Consider the following 6,000-nt stretch of genomic DNA (forward strand, 5'->3'; position numbering starts at 1 on the left):
ATAGCATGGAGACAAGCTTCTTACCTGGGAGTGGGAGCCCCAGGGACGGATACTCTGCCAGAGTTTTTGCTCATTAGTGTACATGGTGGCATTTTGATTCAGGAGATTAATCTTAAATCGTGTGCAGTGGTGTCCCGGTGACATCTGTGGAGGGATGTACCAAGCTATCCTATAACCCTTCTGTCAGCCTGCTCAAAAGACTAGTGAACAAAAATTGCTTCCTTTGTTTAGTTAGCCCCCACTACATAACCCCTACGTGTCTCAAGAAATATTTCTTCTTATTTTACTGACAAAATGCTATTGTCAGCATTGTACTGTAATTGCAGAGTACATTGTGATCTTAGGCACCGGTCTTGCGAGCTGCTCTGCCTGGGTGGGCTCCCAAACCCACACAGGGCCAACTTGAATTTGGTGGGGGTAGTCTTGTCTCATGAGCTCAGTTTTCATTTCTATTTTTCTATTTTTCTAGCTCTCATGGTTGGAATAGGGAGAGTAAGGGTAGCTTCATGGATCATAAAGCAGAGGACGAGCAAGAAAAGTGCTCATGTTTGATTCTGTTTATTTTGTTATCTTAAGGACATTTGGTCAATGTGATGATTATCAGGGGGGCTCAATGCAAGTGCCGAAGAGTGGGAAGTACTGTCTTCTGCCCTGACATGTGTCAACAGACCTACTAACTGCATTCTGACACATTATGCTCTTACTGTGTGTGGCAGAAAAAGCCCAGCTTGAATTTCAGGTTTTGACCATCCTTGCTCATTCCTAACGTGAGCTGTCCTCATGGAGAAGTCTGTCCTCCATCCCGACGGATGGGCTCACGGGGTTCAAGCAGCCAGTGCTGGTAAGAGAAAGCACTGCACATTTTGAAAGGTGTAATTGGGATCTGGATCACTTTCTAACCGTATATAGTTGTGAGAGAATATTGTTGTTGGTTTTTTTTTGTTTGTTTTGTTTTTTCTGAAGGTAGAAAGATTTAAGAAGGCTTGTTGGAGTTGCTCCTTTTCACTTTTCTGAAACCAAAATTGTAATGCTCTTTTCTCCCTAGTTTATGGCACTGACATGGGAAAATGCTTCCTCCTCTCTCAGGGTGCTGTGCTTGCCTCCTACTGCAAACACTGAAGAAAGGAGTTTGCATTTTCCAGTCAGTGTTTCTATTGTCAGCCCTGCAAAGTCAGTCGTGTCCTTAGAGGCAACGGGCTGAATGAAATGCTGACAACTGGCTGTCAGGTGCACACATGCTGTGTATGACTGAACGTGCTCTTCAATGCTGCTGTCACACTGGCTTTTTCTTCCCTCTCCTCTCCTCTCCTCTCCTCTCCTCTCCTCTCCTCTCCTCTCCTCTCCTCTCCTCTCCTCTCCTCTCCTCTCCTCTCCTCTCCTCTCCTCTCCTCTCCTCTCCTCTCCTCTCCTCTCCTCTCCTCTCCTCTCCTCTCCTCTCCTCTCCTCTCCTCTCCTCTCCTCTCCTCTCCTCTCCTCTCCTCTCCTCTCCTCTCCTCTCCTCTCCTCTCTTTTCTCTTCACCTTTATCTCTACCTTTCTTATCTTTCTGACTTCTTTGCCTTTCTGTTTGTCTTTCTGTCTTCTTCTTTCTTTGTCTGTCTTTCTGTCTTTCCTTTCCTTTCCTCTCCTCTCACAAAGACTTCCTGTACAATTTCACTTTCTCTATGGAACTATCCAGTTCTACAGAGACTTTGCACACAATAGAATTTCTACAGCATGTTAACAATTTAGAGGAAAGTTCTCATGAAGGTTTCTCTCTGAAGAGACCAAAAGAGTATGTGTTCTAATGTGGTTTATTGGTAATGTTAAATTAGCTTGATTTTTTTTTTTCTTATCTCTGGGTTTCTTCCATTGCCCATCTTTTTCTCTAAGCTCTGTATTCCTATCCTGTGTCTTCTGTTTTTTCTCATGTCATTCTTACGAGTTTGCTTCTCCTTCCTTTGCCATCTGTTTCCCTCTTGTATTCTCAGCCAAGTCCTGCAGCATCAGCTCCCTCAGACGTGTGACTTAGCTGCTGGGATTTCGTAAGGGCACCGTGCTAGATATGAAAGTAAAATCCGCGTATAGTGCTTACAGAATTGCAGCCTCATTCTTTAAAGGCCTGATCCAGTCCTTGCCAAATGCAAAGGAAAACTGATTTCAGGGGGCTGAGATCTGACTCCAAAGTACTGGCAACATTTTTCTCTGTGACTGGTAATGAACACTGCAGATCCTTAGGACTCACCAGATTTAGTCAGTGCCAGGCACAAGTAGGTCTTTCCTCAGTATCACTATGTGAAAAGTTACGGTGCTGTTAAATGTCACAGCTGGCTAATATGTAACCTCAGGGCTTGACACCGTGGTGTTCACTGCCTGCAAGGACTCCCTGCCTCTATTAGACTATTTGATTCTGGAACTCTGTTTTCATACAATCACAGAACAGCTGAGGCTGGAAGGGAGCTCTGGAGGTAACCTGGTCCAAACTCCCTGCTCAAGCAGGACCATCTATAGCTGGTTGCTCAGGGTCATATCCCTGATGACTTTTGAATATTATCAAGGATGGAAACTCCACAGCCTCCCTGGGCAACCTGTCCACATCATCTTGAATGACAATTCCTTTGAAATAATGAGTTCAAAATATCAAAGTGATACCTTCTTATTGTATTTTTTAAAAGTTTTCTAGTCTATTTTTTCAGTGATTGTTGAACTAATGACAATACTCAATGCTATCTTGGGGCACAAAATAGGTTCTAAATTTTCTGACCTTTTATTATTACCAGTGCTACTCACAGCATATAAAATAGAGAAATACTTGCAGAATCAGATCCTGACAAAGTACATTGCATGTGCCCCCAGTAGGATACAGATGTATTACCATTCCCATCTCACAGAGCAGGAACATTGCATTTGTGCATCATGTTTTGGCAAAGAATTGCCAAAGACTGCATGTTGGCCTATGTGGACTGCTCTCTGGAATCAGCAGAGTATTGCATTTATTTTGGTAAGTGCTCAGCATTACTTCTTGAGGTTTAACCTCAAAAACATGCATATTTGGAGCTTGACAATCCTGAATGTGAAGACAGAGCAGAGGAACTTGACCCCCAGTGCTGAGTGTTGTGATATGGGACTACTGAGGGTTTTCAGCAAAGTGGAGCATTAAGTCCTAGGTGCAATAAAATTTAAATTGAAGCTAGAACATAAAAGTGGGAATAAACCCAGACTTGCTTAATTCTGCCAATAGTTCAAAAGAAACTCTATATTTCTAGAAGCTTCTGAGAGCTCCACATTATCAATTTATTAAATATATTTACACAAATATAAATATTAAAAATATAGACTAGAAAAATATAAAAATAATTTGTTTTCATAGGAAAACCTACAACTGCAGGTTTTCCTGTCAGTTTCATAGAAGGCTTAGAAGATATTGAATATTCAATCAGCTCAGAATACCTCTGACCAGAGTCTCCATACATTCAGGCCCTCCATTTTCATATGTAAATCTGTTTCACCATCCATAGAATATTCTTATAGTACTTTTAAATCTTTGTCTTTATTGTCTTATTAGCTAATGATAATAATAGATTTTCCTTGTGTTCTAAGTTTTTATATAAAACACAAAAGTTAAAGATTGCTCTGAAGGAAAAAAAAAATCCACCTTTTGTAGAAAAATTTCTTCCTTGACTTTTTGTCATTACTGTATTCATTGTAAATGTAGCATTTTTTACGTGTATGTATGAGGAGTAACATAAAACTGAGGACCTTATTCTTCTCCCTGTAAATCCAGTGGCAAATCATCTCCAAACTCCTGTAAAACTAGAATGGATAGTTTTATAGTTTGATTTGGGAAAAACCAAAACCAAAACCAAAACCAAACAAAAAAACCAAACAAAAACAATTTTCTGAGAAATCTCAAAACCTGGAAAAGAGTATGAAAATAATTTGGCTGAACAGGACACCTTACAATTTTCCTGAAGGGATGTTTGCAACTACTGATTTACCAGTTCATCCCAGTACCTCTAATGCTTGTGAAAACCCATTTCCCACACCAGACTGGGGAGCTGCACCAGGCAGTTTTGGGAAGAGGGTTTTCTGTGGTTTGAATTGTGAGTATACAGCTCATCACCTCAGGTAGGCAACAGCTAAGAGGAAATGTGGCATTTTCTGTGTGATATGAAACAAGCATCATAGCTCACCTCTTCTCCTCTGTGTAGTGAGATGCAGCTGTCCTGGTACCAAGATTGCGGAAAAGCTCTATCTGGAAAGGGTCCCTTGGTTTGGGTCCTTTTTAGCTCTCCCCTTTTTAACAGCCTGTGTTTCCAAGAACTGAGTTGAAAGTCTGAGACAGATTTTCATTTTTAATAACTGAGCTTCAGGTTCCCCGGGGAAAAAATGTCCTCCACTGGAGACAAGAAGGTCCTGTGTCACCCAAATTCTTTACTTATTAAAGAGATAGATGAGATCCTCTTACAAAACTACAGTAAAGTCTCTCCTTAAATCTGGAGAGGTGTTTGCTGTTTTTTTCTCACAATCTTTATTTCATTATTATGGTCTCCCCATGAAAATATAGCAGGTCACCCACTACTAGGACTGAAAGGGCAGGAATTGCTGCAGAGGGCAGGGAAATCAGGAGGTGATGCCTCCATCCTGGCTATGCCAAAGGCACGATGCTACAGTGGAATCCATTCACTTGGTTTGTGCTTCAGGTTCTATAGTTTTATGGTATGGACAATACTCTAGTCAAAAATATTCTGAGCTCTTTCAAAGGGTGCAGCAGGTGGCAAATGGTATTATTGCCAATTTTGTTAAAGGGATGTTGTCTTCCTTCAATCTCCCCATCCTCCTTCCCTGCCTGGTGTTGAGGGTGTGCAGAGGCAATGACACATGTGGAAAACTCATAACAGAACATGAAACTTTCTGGACCAATTTTCATTATTTGCTTCCAATTTTTAAAATGATCTATTTTTGTGAAAAAAAAAAAAAAAAATGGAGGGGGGGTTTGCTCACTGAAAATGGAGCAGTTTGGAACAGAAAGCCCAGCAAAGTAGAAGAGTTGTCTGCTCTTTAAAGGGAGACATAAATGTGATGGCTTCAAAAATTACATAGAAAAAGCAGTTTGCAGTTGAATAAGTAGTACCCTTCATTTCAAAGATCTCCTTTATTGGAAAGTGTTGAGCCCCAGGTGGCAGTCTTTTCAAATGTCCACGTGTACCTTGGATACCGAAGTTACACCTGAGCATTGTCACAGATTTTAAGATCTTACCCAGATATTCTGGCTGGGGGAAAAGAAAAGGGGAAGATTGAAAGCCGATTGGGTACCCACAAACATGGGGCAGTTAAAGCTTTAGCAAGGGCTTTGCAGAGCCAGCAGACAGATTGTTGGTTTCAGAGGAATGGCAGGATGAGAAGGTGGAGAAGGGGGGAGACACAGGGGTGAGCAGAGCCAAGCAGCCAGTTAAGAGCTGTGGGTCCCCCCTTTGGAACCTGTGGGGCACGGGGAGCTGTAGGCATTGGACAGGCAGTGTGCTTGCTCTGTGTGTGTGTGTGTGTGTATGACTCAGGGTTGGTTTGTTCCCTTCAGGGAAGCACCCTGCCCTCCCCACTGGTGCTGCACAGCCTCATGCCTGACCTGACTCACCGCTCTCCTTCCCAGGGGACTAACCAGATGTACTATTTCTGATTAAATCAACCTTCAAATTCTTTTTCCCCTTTTCTCCTTTGTTTGTTTTCTGCTACCTTTTCTTTCTCATATCTCTGCTCTGTTCACTACTGCTGTCTCTCCTCTTGTCTATTCATCCTCTGGTCTCCTTTGTTGCTCCACCAGTCCCTTTGCTTTCTACCACCTGGTCTCATTTTTCAGTTGTCTTTCTCTTACTTTCTCCTGCCAAGGAAGGGGATTCTGGCCCCCAGCACTGCCGCAGAGTGGTACTAGCTGTGGCTGCTAGCTGTAGTTGGTGCTTTCTGTTGTCAGAGAACTTTAAAATAATATTGTTATGGTAATGGAGGCAGGCAACCAAGCCAGTGT

This window comes from Heliangelus exortis, chromosome 5, assembly GCF_036169615.1.
Source record: "Heliangelus exortis chromosome 5, bHelExo1.hap1, whole genome shotgun sequence".
Taxonomy (NCBI): Eukaryota; Metazoa; Chordata; class Aves; order Apodiformes; family Trochilidae; genus Heliangelus; species Heliangelus exortis.